This window comes from Castor canadensis, chromosome 11 (genome assembly GCF_047511655.1).
Source record: "Castor canadensis chromosome 11, mCasCan1.hap1v2, whole genome shotgun sequence".
Taxonomy (NCBI): domain Eukaryota; kingdom Metazoa; phylum Chordata; class Mammalia; order Rodentia; family Castoridae; genus Castor; species Castor canadensis.
The window spans coordinates 37,911,590-37,931,801 of record NC_133396.1 but is presented as its reverse complement, the minus strand read 5'-3'; the positions used below and the strand labels follow the sequence as shown (position 1 = coordinate 37,931,801).

Sequence of the window (20,212 nt, the reverse complement as noted above, 5' to 3'; positions counted from 1 at the left end):
TTTCCTTTCTTTCTTATTTATTTATTCATTTATTTTCATTTGTTTGTTTGTTTTAAATAGGATCTCACTATGTTACCCAGGCTGGCCTGGAACTCTCAATCTTCCTGCTTCAGCCTCCCAATGCAGGGGATTACAGACTTGAACCAGTGTGCCCTGCTTTTTTTTTTTTTTTTTTCATTTTTAAAGTCTACAGTACTTATACTTTTGAAATTATTAAAGCAAAAAGAACACCAAGCCTTTTGACACAGCTTATATACGTTATACATGTTTTATATGTATGTACAAATGTGTATGTGGGTATAAACACACATGCACACATACACATACTAAATGCTGTTTATCCCTGCAGTGGTAGAAATTAGTTTTTATTTTATGCATTTATTTATCCATTTATGCAACAGATATCTTTAGTGTTCATGAAGAGCTGAAATGAACAGACAGAGTAAACCCGGCCTTCAGGAACTTGCTGCTGTTACTGAAGATAGACACTAGCGTGAAATGACAAGGTGACTACTACAGATGAGGGGGCTTTGGCGGCGAGTCTGGGGAGCCTGCTATAGAGGAGGCAATGGGGGGGGTCCTGCAATAAACATTTATTTCTTTATAATTGGAGTAAAATAAAACAATTTATATTTTTTAAATGAATCTCAAGGGTCCCATAGTTAGCTAGTAACAGAACTAAAAATAGACCTAAAAGCCTTCTGGCTCCCAGACAAATGATAATTTTTCAGTGCTGGGGATCAAAGCCAGGACCTCATGCATGCCAGACAAGCCTCTTACCACTGAGCTACAACCTTAATTCTGACTTTTTAAGAAACCAGACATCAATACCCTGGGAAGTTCAAACAGCATCCTGTTCTGAGTAAAAAATTTCCCAAAATGAGCAAAGGAGATTTTGGATGGGGGTGGTCCTGCCATCTACACACCTCATGTCAGATGGAGGAGGTTTCCCATTCACACATCCATGTCACATTGAGGAGAAGGTTTGGGGTGTACACACACACATTATGCTAGATGGGACAGAGTCGATGGGCATCCCACCATCCATGAAGCCTGGAAGAGACTGGCCTCAGCGTTCCCACTCTCCCTGCCAGCTGACTGATGTTGCAGATTCACCCCATCCTCAGGATGGCCCCAATGTCCAGAGCAGGCCAAGGGCAGAGCATCTCATCTCAACACCCACACCCTCCCAGCTGGCTTCCTCCTTGCACTCCCTGATCAGTGTCAGCCTTACAGGGCACTCCCTCCCCCTGCAGCCCTTTTGCTCTGGCCAGGGGAAGGCAGGGTGCCATCCTCCAGGCACCTGGCTTGGGTGAGGGCTGTGCAGGCTGAATCAAGCACAGGATGCTGCAGGCTGATCATCCTCTCCCTCCTCAGACTTTGTGTATCATATTTTGTGCTGACTTCAGACAACCGAAGAGCACACAGAGTTGTACTTTCCAAGTAGCTGGCAACCCTTAATCAATGTTAATTGGCTGTAATTAGCATATGTTAATTAATGATATTTACTACAAATTAAAGGTATGAGTGCTCCCAGAGGGTTTCCTGTTCATCCAATTAGTGCCAATTAGTTGCAATTAACACGTGTAAATGAGATTCCATTGAACCCAAAACAAACAGCACAGAATCTCTGGATTCCCTCCTGCACCTTTTCACTCAGCCAGGGGAGCTGCAGGGCGGAGGGCCGTGGGGGATGAGGGAGGTGGGAACCAGGGAGGGAGAAAGCCCACTGGTCTGACCTCCTGGAGGGAGGTGGTGACCCTCCATGCACCAGGAATGAAAGACAGAGAGCCCAATTGAGCCAAGGAACCCGGGGCGGCAGTGGGGGGGGGGGGGGAATGGGCATGGCTAGCTAACCCTGTCTGCCTGGAGGAAAGTTTCCCTAGAATAGTTCTGGCCTTGACATGCTATTGAGAGCCAGAGTCCATTCCTGGGCCATCTCTAGACCTGTCAGAACTTAACCCAGTGCATAGCACAGAGTAGGTCCTTTGTAAAAATTGACTTTGTTAAAAGTTGGTTCCTTGGGCTGGGGATATAGCTCAGTGGTAGAGTGCCTGCCTTGCAAGGCCCTGAGTTCAACACCAGTACCACAAAAAAAAAAAAAGGAAATCATACAGTGTTCTCTTCTTACATAAAGTCTTCCCAAGAGGTCTACCAAGAATCGAGATATTTGTGTTAAAATGTAATTTTAATATAATCTGTGTATGTCTCTAGAGAGCTTACTTCATTGTTAATGTTGCCATACCCTAACCTTCATTTCTTCTTTATTCAACTACTATTTGAAGCCCACATCTCTCTCTTGGTGGTACACGGAGAGAGAAACAGTCAGAGCTGGCTGCATGGACACAGTGTTCCCTGAAGTCTCACCACCCAGAATCTTCTGTGAAACTCTGATGGGAGATATACCTCCTTCCTAACTCAACTTTTGCAATACCAAACTTTCCAATAAAGTACACACTTGTTATTTAAAAACATTTATTGTTCCGTGAGTGTCAGGCACTGTTCTAACTGTTCTTCCTTCCACAGAAATGAAGCCATAATTGTTCAATGCCCAACAGTGTGAGGCTGGGCACAGTCTGAGCCAGGTTTTGCATTATTTCCATTTAGAGGGAGTGGCAAGTGCTCCATGTTCAGCTCCAGGTTCATCATGGGCTGGGCCTGGCTAGCTTTGGGACTGATGACCAGCCAAGCTGGGTATGGAAGGTGGAGAAGGAAGGTTGCAGTAAAAGATGAAGATGCCTACTGTGTGTTCGTTCCCTATTCCCCAACCAGCAGACACACACATGCATATACCCCTCTCCCTCCTGCACCCAGATGCTGACTTTACCAGCCCCCACACACCCACCGTAGAGGGCAGATCCAAGGGAAAGCAGGCTGTCACTAAGGCTGAGCTAAAGAAGCCAGGGACACTGACTGGGGTGAATTCTCAGCCTCCAAACAAGCAATTCTGGGCACACAGGAAACTACATGATAGAGAATAGGGACACTGGTGAAGTGTGAGTTTTTTTATCCCACTAATGCCTCTTGAGAAGTGATCTCTCTCTAAAGCCAAAGTTACTGCGATGAGGCTTAACATGGCCACTTTGGGGGGGAAAAATCCTTCTGGCTCTAGGAATGTAACAACAGAAAATAATTAAGGTCTAATAAGGTCAGTGTTCCACCTTAACACCTTTTCAGTTCCAGTTAAAACCTCTACTAATTTGCCAAGAAAAACCAGCCTCACTTGGGTCTTATTATTTGAATCACGTCCTGTCTCTTAATTTAAACGAGAGACTCACATAAGAATTTTTTTTTTTTTAAATTACAATGCCGACTTTCTTCCAGTTGATTACGGCATATGACTCTCTGTTGGAAGGCCATTATTTTTTGCTATGATTTACAAAGCATTTAAAGCGAAATCAATGTAATAAATATTGAAGTATTGTAATAGATAATTCCATATATTTAACCAGAGACACAGCACAGCCTGGCTCAGGCAGTCAGGAGGGCAGGAGGGAAAGGATATGGCAGGGAGTCACTTGACATCCACGGGCAGGGGGATGTCTCTTCACCTCTCTTCTCTCCTGCATTTGTTTAGCCAGGATTTTCTGAGGCCTCCCTGAGGGGATATGGAGAGTTGTATGTGCCCAGGGCATGTCCTCCAAGGGCCAAGGACTATTTGGAGAAATTCCCTGCAACAGTAAGTAGTGGTGGCTACCCTGGTCAGGTGGTCACCAGTGCCTGAGATGGGGGAGCAGGGGAACTTAGCAGAGGGAAAGGTCTGTGTGGGGCAGATCAGGAAGGCCTTCCCTAACCTCTGCCTCTTCCTCCTCCTTTCCTTCTCTGTCCTTTTCTCATTGCTCTCTCTTCCTTCCCTCACTGAGCTGTCTCCAGGCCTCCAACTATAGCCAGAATGTGTTCTGACCTCATTCCCAGCACTGGCAGCCGTGAAAGTCCACAATGCAGGGAGAGGAGTGAAGGGGAGAGGGGTGCATATCCTCTATTGGCCCCCTTAGGGTGGACTTGTGCTCACCCCAGGTACAGCTCCTGCAGCTGTGTCTGCTGTACAGCTCGAGGTTCCCCCAGGAGCCCAACTGGAACCTGGTTGCTGGGGGCAGAGGACCAACTTCAAGCTGACTCCTGCCTACCCACCCTGTGTTCCTAAAAGGAGTCAGTGGGGAGTCTCTTTCCAGCTGCCCATGACCTGCTGCCCTGTGGAGAGCATCACTTGTTTTTCCTAGTCTCAGAGACATTGTGTGTGGGTCACACATCTAGTCCCACATGGTTCTGCAACCAGTTTCCTGGCTTCATTCAGAAACTAGGCCCACCAATGAGAGAGACACATGTGGCAGTCCATGTGGCAACCCTAATAACACACCACTAGCACAGTCAAGGTGGTCATCTGCACAGCCACGTGAGTGCTAAGCCGAATCCAGTAAGGACTTGAGGACAGGCGCTTCAGACTTGTGATGGAGTGTGGGCAGTTGATGCGTGCACGCGTGGCAGATCCCGAGAAGAAAGATGTATTGTCCCCTGCCTTCCCATCCAGGCCTGAACCCAAGCCTCCAAGTCCCTAGCTCTGAACAGATTCCACCATAAATCCTGGGGGTTGGGGCAGAGGGAAGGAGAGTAGAGAGATAAGATTTACAACAAACTTGCTTCCTGACACCTCTTTGGCCCATCCCATAAAATAGCAGTATCACCAGATAAATCACATAGTGACTCAGGGGACCTTACCCTTATCCTTGCAGGGTCTTTGTGCGGAACTAGGGGGACATGGTCAGGGATACACCCAGCTATTTCTTCCTGACAGCTTCAGTTCCAGTGGGCATGGAGATCTCCGATTTAAAACCAGGGTGTGGCAGGAGGAGGAACAAGAGGAAAGCTCATTGGCTATCATCCTCCAAGAGACAGCATGCCATAAGAAACTCAGCATGTGCTATGAGTAACGCCCAGCCCTACTAGCTGTGTGATTTTGAGCAGGTTACTTAACCTCTCTGGGGTTAAGTTTACTTCTTTGTAAAAGCAAGGTGTAATACATCCAACTGATAGGATATGTGTGAAGATTTACTGAGAAGAGGGTAATGCCTCAGAATATGGTAGCTATCACAGTATAAATGTTTTCCCTCATCCAGGATGGCGGTGTTCCTAGGAGAGGAGACCACTGAATGAATGAATGCTGGGCCTTCCATGGAAAGGTACCACCTGACCCTCCCTCTCTGGCTATTGTCTCTGCCTTAGCCTCTGAAGTTAGAAAGACAGAGCTCCCCATTAGCTCATAGTGTGACTGTCTCCCCCTCCCCAGGCCTTACTTTCCCATCTATAAAATGAGGTGATTGAAAGTACTTGAGTTTTCAGGCCCAGTTCATCAAAATATAAAATCCAACAATTGCCAGGCAAGGTGATGCATGTCTATAATCCCAGGACTCAGGAGGTTCAGGTGGAAGGATCAAGAGTTCAAGGATACATAGTGAGACCCTATCTCACAAAAAAAATAAAATAAAATAAAGAAGAACCCAACCCAAACCAACCAACCAAAGATGAAAAGCCACAAATGGAACCAATTGTAATTAGAAGGAATAGACAGGATGGAGATGCTGTGGGAAGTGAGGCCAGCCAAGGCTGGCACCATCCTGCAAAAGGATTGAAGGGCTCCATCTGGCCAGTGCTACAGACCCAACCACCCCAAGCAAGAGGAACCCCCCGCCCCCATACCCCAGGTTACAGCCTGGTAACCTTTGACATGGTCTGTGGAGTTGTACTAATAACCTTCACCCTGAAGGAGGGTCACATTCCCAGAGTGGGAGGCAGGTGGGTGAGACTCCATCCAGTTTCATCCCTCGCACCCAAGAGACCCCCCCCCAACTCGCCTTTGTGCAGTGCAGTCCCTGTTCCCCACAGTTCCTGACACACTCTCTGTCTTTCCCCCTCACCTCAGCATCTTCATCTATGAAGAATGACCAGCTCCTAGGTTTTTCAACCTTCTCGCCTCTGCCCACCATCCCTTCATCCATCCTCCTATATCCATCTTCTCCTTAGTCTTGAAGTCTTCCTCTCCTCTTCTCCCTTCTCCATGTCTTCTCTTCCTCTTTCACGACCTGCTTCATGATTTTATCTTTTCTTCCTCTTCTCCCCTCTCCTCCATTTCTTCCTTTTTTTCTTGTGATGCTGGGGATCAAACCCAGGGCCTTGAGCATGCTAAGCAAGCACTCTACCACTGAGCTATATCCCTAGCCCCACTCCTTCCTTTTCATCCTCCTTCTGGTCCTTCTGCCAGTTTTTGTCATCTCCTTCATTCTTCTCTCTCTGGGTTTGATTCAGGGGAGCTGAGAGGGCCCTATCTCAAGTGGGTGTGAGGGTGTGCATGCACACTTGTGTGAGGACCTGGTTCCTGCCATGTCTCCAGTGCAAGAGGATCAGGAGTTCACCCGAAGGGCAGCTGTCAGCACTCAGTGGATGGATGAGTGAAAGTGAGGGGGTGGAGGAGGCAAAGGTGCTGGGAAGGGAGCCATCTTTAAATAAAAAGGAAAGGGACACGGTGAGTGAAATAATGGGGCTGCTTAATAACAATCTCTGCCCTAGGCACCCCATCCGGGGTCCCAGCCCACTGCTTCCCTCTGCACCCAGACCTGTTTGTTTCTCAGATCCTTTGGGCAGGCCAGAGAAAAGGAGATCCTCTACTCCCCAGACCCCACCCCAACCTTCCCCATCTTCTACCAAGGGGCAGCTGGGATGGGGACCCAGGGCAACCTGCTCACAGAGTGATGTCTAGGCAGATTAGTGCCCCAAAGCTGGCAGGCCTATTAAGGAGGCCTTTGTGGGGAGAGGGTCCAGGAGGAGGAAGGGATTTTCCATTCTCTGAGCAACTGGATTACACAGTCAGGGATCAGGGGAGAATTAAAGCTGCCTCTTCACGGTCCAGCCTTGGCCCTGGCTCTCAGCCTCTCCGGTTTTCAGCAGGGATCTTAGCAAACCCTTGCCTTGCCTGCTTTTGAGGAATCTTTTTTTTTTTTTTAATCTGAGTCAAGTTTGGAGTAAAACAAAGTCTCATTTCCCCCTACCCACCCACGCCCCCAGCTCTTACATCAAAGAGGGATTCAAAAGGAATTAGCTTACCTCCACCTCCACCAACCCTCACCTTCCACAAAGCCCCTAGTCTAGAGATGGATCTGGTAGGTTTGGCTCAGAGAGGTGAAGTGACTTGATCTAAGTCACACAACAGTTAAAGAACAACCAAGATGGGTTTCCTGGCTATGGATAAGAGTTATGGGCACAAGTTCTCTGCAGAGTGAGTCAGGTCTGTGCCAGGGACTGGAAGGAGCCAGAATCTCTGTTGTCTTCCTTCAGTAGAAGGAGGTTTACTCCTGAGTTTTCCTTAACCTAACATATGCTTTAGAGGGAGGGCAACCCTACAACCATTTGGTCTCTCAGGCTGCAGGGGATCAGACCATAGGAGATAGTGCAAGGGAGGGGAGATGAGGAAAAGATTAGGTCTAAGGAATCCTAAGTCTTGGGGCTGGAATTACAGCTCAGGTGCTTAGCATGCATAAAGCCCTGAGTACAAGCTCCAGTACCAAAAAAAAAAAAAGGAATCCAAAGTCTTAAATTCTAATCCCAGTCTTACTACTAAATTGCTGTGTGACCTTGGACAAACCACCTCCCCTCTCTGAACTCCAGTTTTCTGAACTGCAAAATAGAGATAGAAACATTTCTTTCAGAATTGCTCCGATAGTTGAGCGAGACAAGGTACTGGAAGAACATCAAGCATAGAACTTGGGATGTTCTAGCGGCTCACTAAACAAAAGTGGGAGCAAAATCCTTTGCCTAGGACCTGAGCCCAGAATAAGAGGCCTTGCTATATACTCAGCAATTGGCTCTTCCCACCAGCAGGGCAAATCCATCATGTTCAGCAATCACTAGCCTCCCCCACATGGTGGAAGGTTATTGGGGGGTCATGCCCCACACCCTGCATCTACTTTCTAAGAATCCCCACCCTAGCTCCATGTGGCCCCTAGAGGCCTTTTGATGACAGAATGGCCACCTCTGACCTTCCTGATGGCCTATGTCCTTCCAGCCAGAAAATTTCTATGATCCTATGACCTCTAAAAGCCCTGTCCTGCTAATGGTTTTATGATCTTCCCTACAGAATTCTCTCTGCCCTCCCTACCCCCAGCTCCCTTTCAGCAGGTCCTAGTCAAAATAAACAACATTTATGACCAGAGCAGGATTCAAGGTCCACACTGCAAACAAACATGGAGCCCTTTGAAGGTGCCTGGGGAATCCATCACATTCTGGGGTGTGATGCTCCCCAGGCCCAAGGGGAGGTGAGCCCTAGGAGGGGGGTTCATGCCTGAAAAGCTAGGTTCTGGATCTGGATTTAGAATCCAAGGATCCTGTGCTGTCTCTGGGCTCTCTCCTCAGCACCACAGCCTGCAGCAGGAGGGGAAGGAGGAGAGGAAAAGAGACAGTTCACACTTGAGACTGAGATGTTCCTGTAACTAGCAACTTCTCCCTACTGTGTGCAGGCCTCCTTGGGGCCCAAAGCCTGACTTGGTGTGTAATCAGTGGATACCAAATGAAAAATGAAATATCAAATGAAAGCTAGGGGAAAAAAATCAAAAGGCAAATGGAGAAACAGGCAGCAAACAGGCACCGACAATAGACCTCAGGCTCAGTCACTACGCCAGTGCACACCACAACCACAGCCACATTGAAGAAAATGATCCAGACTGGGGACTCAGTGTTAGACTGCTTGCCTAGCATGTGAAAAAGCCTGGGTTCCATTGAGAGAGAGAGAGAGAGAGAGAGTGCAAGGAAGGGCAGGGAAGAAGAGAGCAGAGGAGGGGAGGGGAGGGCAGAGGAGGGAGGGAGGGAGGAAGAGGAGGGAAGGGAAGGGAAGGGAAGGAAAGAGAAGGGAAGTGAACTGAAGGGAACAGAAGGAAGGGAAGGAAGAAAGAAAGAAAGAAAACTGGTCCAAAATGCCTGCACAGATCAGCTAAAGGAAGAGACGGAGAACCAGTTTCTCTTGAAGGATCTCCAGCAGAATGAACCCCTTACCATCCCACCCCCAACGAAAGGTAGACCCCCCCTCCCCTAAACATTCTCAAATGGAGAAGGGGGCCTGCAGAGAGAGCCAGCCAGGCTCAGCCTCCTTGGGCAGGTGTGGCCACGGAGCAGGTTTGTTTTCAAGGGGGACCAGCTCTGCCTGGGAACTGTTGTTGGAGAATATTAATGTGGGATTCCCAAAGGCCCAGGCCTAAGAGCAGCTTTCTAGGACACGCACACAGCTCAATGCTTTCTTCAGCATCCAGAACTGGGCCATGGGCCTGGGGGCTGGTGTTCTCTGACTTGGGGCTGGGGGAGGGAGAGAACTTTCCTCCTGGGACCTGTGCCTTCTCATTTTCCCTGCTAAATATAGCATGCTATCCAACAGGTTGGGTGAAGAGTCAGACAGGAAATACGTGCAGTAGCCAAACTATCTATTACATTTATCAGGTTCCCGCTTACAGTATTTGCAAATGTATCATATAATTAACCCTGGATGAGTGAGTCAGAGAGATAGAGGGTCAGGAAAGAAATAAACAGAAAGAGAGCTGGAAATGTAGGCATGAGTTTTTCCAGGATAAATATAGTTTGTTCAAAATTAGTCTCTTCCTAAGCTGAAAGAATACTTTCAATGACTTTTTTGATAAGCTACATATGAATTTAGAACTTTCAGCAGAAGACCTTGGGATCCAGCATGATCCTTTATATATAAAAGGCCCTACAGGACACAGAGTAAAAAAAGCTTTAGAAATCATCCAGGCCACTGGGTCTCAACTGTGAATGTAGAATCACCTGGAAACTTTTTAAAAAATAAGATGCTGGGGATCTGCCTCCAGAACACAGCAGGGAGGGTACTTACATGTGTACATATAAAGATCCATGTGTGAAATCCTAGCTACCCAGGAGGAGACAGAAGGATTGTGTGTTAAAGCCAGATTGGGCAAAAAGTTAGCAAGGCCCCACCTCATCAAGAGAAGCATGGTGGGCCGGGCGCTAGTGGCTCACGCCTATAATCCTAGCTACTCAGGAGGCAGAGATCAGGAGAATCACGGTTGAAGCCAGTCCAGGCAAATAGTTTGCAAGACCCTTTCTCGAAAAAACACATCACATAGAAGGGCTGGCATGGTGGCTCAAGGCATAGGCCCTGAGATGAAACACCAGTACTACAAAGAGAGAGAGAGAGAGCATGGTGGTACATACCTAGAATCCCAGAATATGTAAGGCAAAATATTCTATCAATATGCCTTACATATTACCTAGAATATGTAAGGCAAAGGTCTAAGGCCAAGGCAAAAGTGAGAGCCTATCTAAAAACAAACCAAAGCAAAAGGGGCTAGGGGCACAGCTCAAGTGGTAGAGCAAGTGCCTGAGTTCAAACCCCAGTAGTGTCAAAAAAAAGGAAAAAGAAAATGGTCCATGTATGGATAATATTTATCTATGCAGCAACGTGTGTGTTGGTACACGTATCCAGAATCGTATACAAGTGCATAGAGCTGAGCCTCCATTTACATTTACCAGTGCCATGGCTGGCCAGTCTCGTGACTGTGTGTGACTGTGTGTGACTACACGGTGCTGCAGGTTTATGTGAGAGAGAGGTTTCCACTGTCTCTAGCACGCTTCTCCTAAGTAATCATTGGGAAATGTATGTGTCAGGAAACAGTATCTTTCATGCTTAAATATGTCTGGGCATATATAAATGAAACATGATATTGTGCAGAGCAAGCTGCTGCACGTTAACATTGTTTATCATTGATAGAATTAAATAACCCATGCAAAGCCCTGGTAGCATTTCTTACGATTTTATTTAACACTGTTTTGGCCAAGCAGCATTTGGTAAATGCACATTTACACTGTAGATTTCTGCAACAAATGTGTGATTTGTCAAATATAATATACAACACATGAGAAATATAACAGAAGACTGTCACATAAAAATCCCAACTGTCCCAATCTTTCTTTGGACTCCCAGTATTCCCTTTCCTTCCCCAAACCTAGTTAAAGCCCAACCCTTCTCACTTCCCTAGGACTTCTCTGCATTTGCAGTAAAGGGAGATAAAAGGGAGGGTGAGGATTTGGGGTGGGGAAGAGATAACTCTTCAGGACTTGGTCTCTGGAATGCATCTACTCCTCCCAGTCTGTCAGAGGTAGGCCCAAACCCCAGCATGTGTTAAACACAGATACCAAAGGAAGCATTCTTATATGTTCTGCAGACCCTCAGGTTGACTGACAAGTTATTCATTCAGAAGGAAGAAATGGAACATTTATCAAATTACTGGTGAATCCTTCCTGAAAAGATTTCATAGAAATAGCTGACCAGTCATAATGGTGCATGACTATAATCCCAGCTACTTTACTGGCAGAGGCAGAAGGATCTAGAGTTTGAGGATAGTCTGGCAGGGTTGGGGGGAGGGAACTCTTATCTCAAAAATAAAATACAGGGGCTGGTAGAGTGGCTCAATAATAGAGTGCCTGCCATAGCAAGTGTGAGGCCCTCAGTTCAAGCCCCAGTGCTGAAAAAAAAAAAAATCTCAAAGACAAAATACAAAAAGGATCAGAAGCATGGCTCAAATGGTAGAATGCTTGCCTAGCATTTACAAGGCCCTGTGTTCAATCCCTCGTATAGAAAAAAAAAAAATTCATAGAAATGGTTCCTTGCTTATCTCTGATTTTAAGGGGAAACTGTATCCTTCCTGGAGCCCAAATGAGAACAAGCTTGTATCTTGGCAAAGCCCTGCCAGCTCACCTTCCAAAACCTGTGGGTTGGCCAACAGACCAGAATGTTGGCTCCATTATGAATGGTCTGAAGCAGAGAAAAGCTAAAGAGTGGGGAAAGCAGGGTCTTTATCTATAAGGCCAAAGTGGGATGTGAGCAGGAAGATGGCAGAAGTACAAATGAACGTCGTACAAGCTAAAAAAATGCCTCCTTACCAGCCACCTAGTAGTGAAAAGAAATCACATTTAGTCCCAGAGGTGATGAATAAATGGAACTTAGAGGTCTGTCCAAACGATGAAGACTTCATTTCCCAAGACTCAGAGCCAAGATCCCACGTGGAGCCTCAACGCTCTGTCCTTTAATATCTGTCTTTTATATCACTGGGCTTCATTTTAGCAAGACTGAGATGAGAAACTTCTCCAACTGCCTGCACTTCTGCACTCACTACCTTTCCTTTTTATTATTTTTTTTCTTTCTTTGTGCTGGGGATTGAACCCAGGGCCTCACACATGCTAAGCAAAGTGCTCTACCATTGAGACATACCCCAGCCTTTCACTACCTTTTCTCTTGAGAGCTCCTAGGACTATGAGGTGAAGAAGGCCAAGTTCAAATTGGATTTATCCTCACTCCCCAAATCCTATGCACCCCAAATCATCTGCCACCACCAGGGAAGTGCTATCATTTCAGACAGCCCTGGCCTCTCTTCACCAACAGAGAGATCAGCCAACCTGCACAGGGACAGCTAAATGCCAGCACCAGAAAGTAATCTTCATGTCGCTGAAGTCAGGTAGTTGGCTCTCCAGAGCCTGGTGTTGTAGGCTGTCTTCTGAGTGAATACAGGAAAAAAAGAAGAAAAAAAAGTTTCCTAATGTTTGGATTCAGAGTGAGAATGGTAGAAAGCACCCAACAGGATATGTGCCCTCCCCCAACACACAACACACACACACACACACACACACACACACACACACCCCTGTCCACACAGACAAAAATCATGAATCATCTCTGTGGCTGAACATTTTAGCGTTCGGTAATATTCTCAGAGGCCCAAGGTTTTCAGACAAATCCCAGGTCTGTGCACAAGGACACTGCATAAATCCATCCCCTATGAAAGGCCAGTCTGAGCAGATGGGACCACTCTTAAGTAAACTGGAGAGCCCTCCCTTCCCCAGCTCAGAAAGACCTACAGGGGGCTGGCCCTCCCAGCCCAAGAGCAGACAGCTAGCAGAGCCACAGAAGCTGTTAATTCTGAGGCTCAGGTTCACATCTCCAGTTTATCTTTCAAAAGGGAGGTGTTTCTTTGACCACACAATCTTCCTTCCCCTCCCCAAGAGGAAGTCAGATCTTGAAGTCAGACTGGAGGAGGTTGCTGCAGAACAAGTGTTGGCCAGATATGAAAAATCAAACAGGCGATTGGGAAAGCTGGCTGGGCTGAAGGAGGTGAGAGGCAAGGGCTCCTTCAACCCAGTTATCTCCAGGCCAAGTCTGGGAACATTACCTCCCAGACACCCGGCTTTCAGATAACCTGTCTTGTTAATGTGCATTAAACAAAAGAACTGTTTTAAAAGAAGAAAGAGATAGGTAACTAAGCACTCGGTAGAGGTGAAGGGCATGGTGTAGGCTTCCTCCACCCTCAGCCTGTGTCACCTCCCACCCCAACCCCTGCTCCTCTCCCCAGGTGTGTCAGGAAGACACAAGACAGGTGGATGGAGAGAGAGAGAAACAGACTCAGGCACCCCAGGTGCTCACCAAGAAATGCATGGACTGTGAAATTGTACCAGGGCTGGACAACTTACCACCACACTGGAACCCTTGGGGTACTGAAATAATTAACTTGCTAATCAGCTACACCTTGCTCTTTCCTTTCTTCCTGGAAAAAAACAATTGCAAATCGCCTTCCCATCAGGTCAGTCACTTGGAGACAAATGATGCTTTTGAAGAAATACACCCTGTGCCGCCATGGGACTGAAATGGGTCATAGTGAGTCCAGCTTCCTCTTCCTCTTCTTCATCCCTGCTCACCCGGCCTGAGGGAGGAGAGTACACAGAGACAGAATGTTTCTGGAAATGCAGGGCTTTTCCATCTCCACTAAGCTTTCTCGCTTTGGCCCTCTTTAGCCTGCTTGCTGGCGCTAAACAGCCAAGATCCATGTGGAGAAAAGAGGATTGATTAGAATCGTAATAATAATCCCTGGCATTCGTCCGGCTTTAGCGTTTACAAAGTGTTTTCTCACATTATCTCATTCGGTCAGAGGAGGTCCGTACCTAAGAAATCATTTAGCCCAGTCCTCTGTGTTCCAGATGGGGAAACTGAGGCTTAGAAAGATTAAATATCTCTTCCCAAAGCTAGGGACAGTGTACCCAGTTTCCTGCTCATTGTCTAGGGATCCTGTGCAGCCTGAGATCTTCTGAAACAAGGCAAAGAACAGGACCACCTTTTTGCTCCATAAAAGACCTAACCTAAAACATTAAACAATTAAAATAGCTGGGCTCTGGTGGCTTACACCTGTAATCCTAGCTACTCAGGAGGCAGAAATCAGGAGAATCATGGTTCAAAGTCAACCCCAGGCAAATAGTTCGTGAGACCCTATCTTGAAAAAACCCATCACAAAAAAGTACTGGTGGAGTGGCTCAAGGTGAAGACCCTGAGTTCAAGCCCCCAAGACTGAAAAAAAGTAAAATAAAATAGTAGACATGAGAAGAAATGAAAGTTACTCCTATAAGAAATGGCCTGGGAGTGGGGTTGGATGAAGGGGAGCTGGTAAATCTGAGTCCAGAACAGAACATGTTAATTTGCAGACTTCCCTCTTCAGTCTCTGTGTCCCCCTCATCTCAGGTTCAAAAGTATGAACATTATACACTTTAAGATTGGCAGTTTAATTCAGGTGGGGGAGGGCAAGGAGTTTTCTTGGATTCAAATCTGGCATCTACACTCAAGGGCTCACAGCACGAAGGGTTTTTGTGTGCACATGTGTGTCCACACAGACATTAGATTTAGCAGTGAAAAACATGTATCTTGATCTTTTCACAAATCAGATGATTTGCAAATTAATGGCTCTTTTCTCCCAAGGCTGTAAGGATGGTTTAAAAAACCTCTGAGGAGGTTAAAAAATATTTCTGGAGAAAGGGGAGGGTAGAAGACAGAAAAATATAAAATAGGAAAAGAAGAAAAACTGACAGCATTCTGCCAGGAACCTAGGAACGTACATTCTGTGAATGGCGTGTGTGTTTGGCTGAGGGTCTCTGCATTTTCATGGGCTGTCTGCCCCCATTGCCCCAGCTGGTTGGAAGGTAAGCGGTTCCTTTGTGTGTTCCTTTATTACTAAGCCCAACTCTTTTCCCTCTAAAACTCCTTCTTCTCCCTGTTGAGCTGACCATGCTTCTGGATTTATGAAGAGAGATGTTTTAGCAGAAATCCCCCAGAGTGTCCCATCAGCCCTAAATCCCAGGCCCGCTCACCCCCCCAAGACCCCATGACACACAGCATGCCAACACGGCTTCCTCTTGCCTATGCATTAGCCATCCATTGTGGCAACCTGACATCTCTCACACATAAAACCGTAAGAGAGAAATAAAATATCTGTCTCTTGGCGAAAATAAAGCTTTGCCTCCCTCCTGATGTATAGGATATAAAATAAAGCCTCGGCTCCAATAGTGGCTTTTCCTTATGCCGGAGTTGCCTTTGCACACACAGAGACAATGAAGACTGATGGTTTGGGACGAGGCCCAGCCTCCTGGGGCTACCTTCACCCTCTTTTATTATAGTCTCTCCCCCCAACACTTGCCTTTTTCTTTCTTCTTCACTTTCTTTCCTTTCTGGTTTGGATTTGCCTTTTATATGTCCTTCTCTTTCTTTCCCCTGGAACTTTATTTCTCTTGTTCACTTTCTCCCTAAAGCATGATGGAGATGGTGTGAAGGGAGTCAAGTTTCTCACCTTCCCAAACATGCCCACCACCTCTCCTGGCCTCCCTCTTTTTCCCATCCCCATCTCTTTCTGGACCTCCAGTTCCTAAGACTAATTCTACTGTTACTACTTTGGAATTCGCTTTGGTCAAATGTACAAATGTTCCCTAGGGACAATTAAGAATGTATTTAGTGGGGGTTGGGGATTTTTTTCTAAGAAGCTTTCCTCCCCACTCCTTCCTCTCCCTGGGCAGGGTCACTTATGGATTTCAGCATCTATTTAGCCTCCAAGGAGGCCAACAGAGCAAAGCTACCACCTCCCATCTTACAAGAGTGAGAGTTGATATTTACCTCTTAAATCTAAGCCTCAAAGCTTCATCAGCTGACAGGCTGTGGACCTTGGGCCCCTTTAGCCAACTCTGCTGCCAAGGGGTAGATCTAAGTCCAACACCCTCTCCCTTGCCTCTTCTCTCTCTCTCTCTCTCTCTGGAAAGAGAGGGTACAGTGGTGGTAGTAGTGGCAGGGTGGTGGTGGTAAGGCAGTTCTCTCCATGCTCATACAGAGAGACCAGAACTGTGTAGAGATTTGTCCACCTTCTTGCCCTCCCACACACTTGACACTCTTTTCTATGGAGGCACAGTGTCTACTTTTTTTTTCTCCTTTGTCCCTCACTCTTGCCAGACAGCAACTGCTCTCCTCTGTCCTTCTGTCTACCCACCATGTCTGATGGGTTTGTCTCCAGAAGTCTTTCCCCATCCCTGCCCCAACCTCATCCTTCCTACTATACTCCTTCCATCTACCCAGGCTGCTTCCAGCCCATTAACGCTCCCTCCCTGTTCTACTATTGACCATGTAGGGTGTATCCCTGGTCCTGGAAGGAGTGATCCAAACAAGGAGGCAGCTCAGTGTCTGGGTCCTAGGGGGACAACAAGGGAGGAGCTGCTATGCTATTGCCTGAACATAAGAGATAGCCACCAGAGGGGCAGTTGGGTGGCTTCTAATGGGGTTCCCCAAGTGTGGAACTGTAGAAGGGTCTCAGTATGTGTGTGACCAGGTCACCCTAAACTGAGATGATCTTTATTAATGCTGCCCAAATCTGGTGGGCAAGGCAGCGACATCCACTGAACTCTGCTCCCAAAGCAGGAGTAAGGGGTGAGGAAAAGAGATTAGAGCTGCCAAATCCAAAAAGAACTCAATCTCAGTCCGAAATGTGGTTAGTTTAGGGGTCTCTCTCCCCCCCACTCCTTGATCTCTCTCCAGATATCAGCAGTGACCACCACCATTAGGTAAGGGGAGTCAATTAGTGAAAGGATTAATTACTCCAAGGCTGGAGCCCCGTTTGTCTTCCTTACCCAGTGTGAGTGTATGCTCAGACAGAGCAACGTGGGCACGCACCCAAATACACATTGTTGTCACGCCGTCTTAGATGTTTTATTTATTTGTTGGATTTCTGCCCAGAGCCGCTCACATGCTTTTCCACCATGCTGAGTCTCCCACCAAACATGCTGCCTTCTTTTCTCCTGCCCAGGAACAGACCTGTCACACACCCATACTCTCTAGTCCTCTGGAAGCCCTCTCGAGAGTTACAGGGTCCTCAGTTATGAGCCTCTCCTGTGCCTTTTTTTTTTTTTAACTCTGTGTCTTTCTGGGTTTCTTTTGCAGAGCTCCTCTACGTATTTCTCCTGACAGATCTTTCCTCCTTTTCTGCATTCCTTCTCTTCTTCTGTTTTCCTGCCCTGATTCTCTTTTCCCGCCCTTTCTCCTCACTTCTTTCTTTTTTCCTCCAGCTCACGCTCTCTCTTCAGAAGCTATTCACGTCCTGTCTTTGCTTCCCCACACTGAGCTCTCACCCGACATCAGTACGCTCGACCTAGCTGCTCCACCCACCCCTCTGCCCATGCCCAGGGTCTTCAAGCCCTCGTGGGAAGCCAGCCAGCGTTGTTTACCCATGCCGGGCGCGCACACCGTGACGCTGGGCCGGATGCTGCCATTTCCCGGTCAGGCTGTCCCTTCTTAACCACCGCCAAAGCCCCGCTTAAAAAACGTGGCCAGGAGTAAGATACACCCGCAACCCTCCCTTCCCCAGGCAACTTCTCACCTTCTGCCCAAAGCACCGACTGAGCAAGTCCCTAACTTAAGTTTCCCGTCTGGGAAATAGGAGATAATACCCACCAGTTTCGCGCACCTACCAACTACTGTGAGGTTCAGGGGAGAAAGTGATTTAAACTATAAAACACTGCGTATAAGTAGATAGTTCCAAGAGGGAGCGAATGGTGGGGCACGATTAAGGCAACCTGAGTCAGAAGAGGAGAAAGGGGAAGAGAGGGATGGAAGCAGTCAGTGATCAGACCCCAGGGACCCCAGCCTAACAGCTTCCTACGTTTGGTGTGCTTGGTCCTCAATAGTCTGTGCAGAGTTTGGGTGGCCTCTGGAATAAGGATGCACCCAGTTAGCCCCACCCTCCCTCCCCCTGGACCTGCACGGCTGGATATACCCGGTTCCTGAGGTTTCCTGCAGGAACCATTTAAGAGCCACGCGATGAGCTAGACCGGAGTGGGAAGGGCGAGGATCGGATCAAGGATCGAGGATCCAAGTGGCCACTGGCCACCTCCACTCTCAGAATCAATAGCAGTCGAGGTGACTGCATGCTCGGTCCTAGTGAGAAGCGAGTTATTCTGAACGTTGTGGGGAGCAAGGCTAATGGGACTCTGCACCAAGGAGACAGCAAGAGGAGGAAATGCAGAGGGGCTCCTTCAGCACCCAAACAGAAAACCTGGGAAGGGCTGGTAGAATGTTCTCCACCGCCAGTTCCGGGACAAGCTCTCTCCTCTCAGGCTGATTTTTCCAAGGAGCTTCTCAAAAACAAACCCGACAGTGAAAACCACTTCCAAACCCTCTGGGGCCTTTTCCTAGCGTGCCTTGGGAGTCGGGTAGAGGGGATTCTCAGCCTAATGAAAGATGGTCAGGCCTCCAAATTGAATCTCACGGCACACACCCAGAAATTATATAAGGCCGGCGGTGTAAGTAGCTGTGGGTCTGTGTGACTTTGAAGGATGTGGGGTAAGAAAGCGCTTGTGTACCTGAGGACAAAGACAGTGTGGCGGTGTGGGGAGGAAGGGAAGGTTGAAGCTCTTCTTCCTCGAGAGGACATATAAATGCAGAGCTGAGCTGAATGGCTTCGGAGATGGCGACTTTAGGAAGCTGGGTTAGTTTTCTCTCCAACTCTCCATCCACCGATTATTATATTTTAAAATAAACGCTCAGTGGAAATGAAAAAGAACGATTAACCTCGTGTGTTTTCCTTGTGGAAGTGTTAAACCTGGACTTTAAACCTAGAATTAGGAGCCATTAAGCACGCCTTTCACTGCGCTCCTCGACTGGTTGTAGACGCGGGGTTTGGCTCCGAGGACCTGTTTACTGCGCCATCTGCACATGAGGACAAGCAGACCCCCATGCCTCGACCCAACTCTCCTACCGTGCTGGGCCGTCTGCGAGAAGGGACATTCTTTCTCCCACAGAGGTCCCGGCATCCCCAAATAGATGAAGCAACCTCTTCCTACCTCGGAGAAAGCGCGGGCCTCAGGGTGGGAAAGAACCCGCAGCCGAGTCCAGCTGTCGCCACACGGGTACCACGACAACTGCTTCCCAGCTCCCCCACCCGTGGCCCCTCTGCTTTGCATGAAAAGGAACCCAGCTGGGGTGGGGGCAAGCCACCTGGGATTGAAGCAGCTATAGATTCCAGAAAGGGGCGGTTGGGTCGCGCTTGCGGCGAGCACCGGGACAGCTTGGAGTGGGGGGGGTGTGAGGGCGTGGGGACCGCTCCGCTGACTGACCCTTCATCTAGGGCTTCACCTACTCCGCTGGCTGGAAGGAGCCTTTGGGTCTGGTTGCAGAAACTGAGGACCCCGCGCCAAGCCGCTCTCAGGGCCTCCTGAAGTGCCAGAATACTGAGCACCGGTCTAATTGCTCCAGGAAGTGTCGGATCCGCAGGGGACGCACGAAGCCAAGTGTGAATCCGCAGAGCCCGTCCGCTAGGTCGCAGAACTGCGTTTTCTATCCCCTTACTTTATCCAGCGTCCAAGCCAAGGAAAGACTGGCGGAGGGACTGGCGCGCGCGCGCGAGCTAACCAGCTCCTTGAGCTACTGTGGTGCACAGCTGGAAGTCTGAGCCCAGGTGTTTGGCCAAGGATGTACGGAAAGGGCGTTAGAGGCCTGACATCCTGAGGTCTGGGCGGGGCGGAACGCCAAAGAGGCGTTGGAGATGCCTTGGTCCCATCGGTTGGGTTGCCCGAAAGCCTCGAGGTTGCAGGGCAGTGCCGGCGGAGGCAAAAAAGAAGACGTTGGCAGAACCTTAAAACGCAATAATCTCACTGAACGCAAACCAAATTCGCTAGAGTGCCTTGTCGGTTCGTCCGAAGAGGGTATTCTATTTGCAGAGACGGATTCCCCGCCAGCCGAACTGCGTTACAGACCTGGCTAGCTGTTCACCTTTATTTTTTTTTTTCTGTATTAGAGTCAAATGCTCCTTCCTAACACCTTCCCCGCAAAAAATGGGGAGCAAAAGTGGGTCCT

At 48.0% G+C, this 20,212-nt stretch overlaps 1 pseudogene; it reads right to left on the bottom strand.

Annotated features, from left to right (window-relative positions):
- Nucleotides 1–20,212, bottom strand: part of LOC109691237 (activated RNA polymerase II transcriptional coactivator p15 pseudogene) — a 43,099-nt pseudogene that overhangs the window by 20,934 nt on the left and 1,953 nt on the right.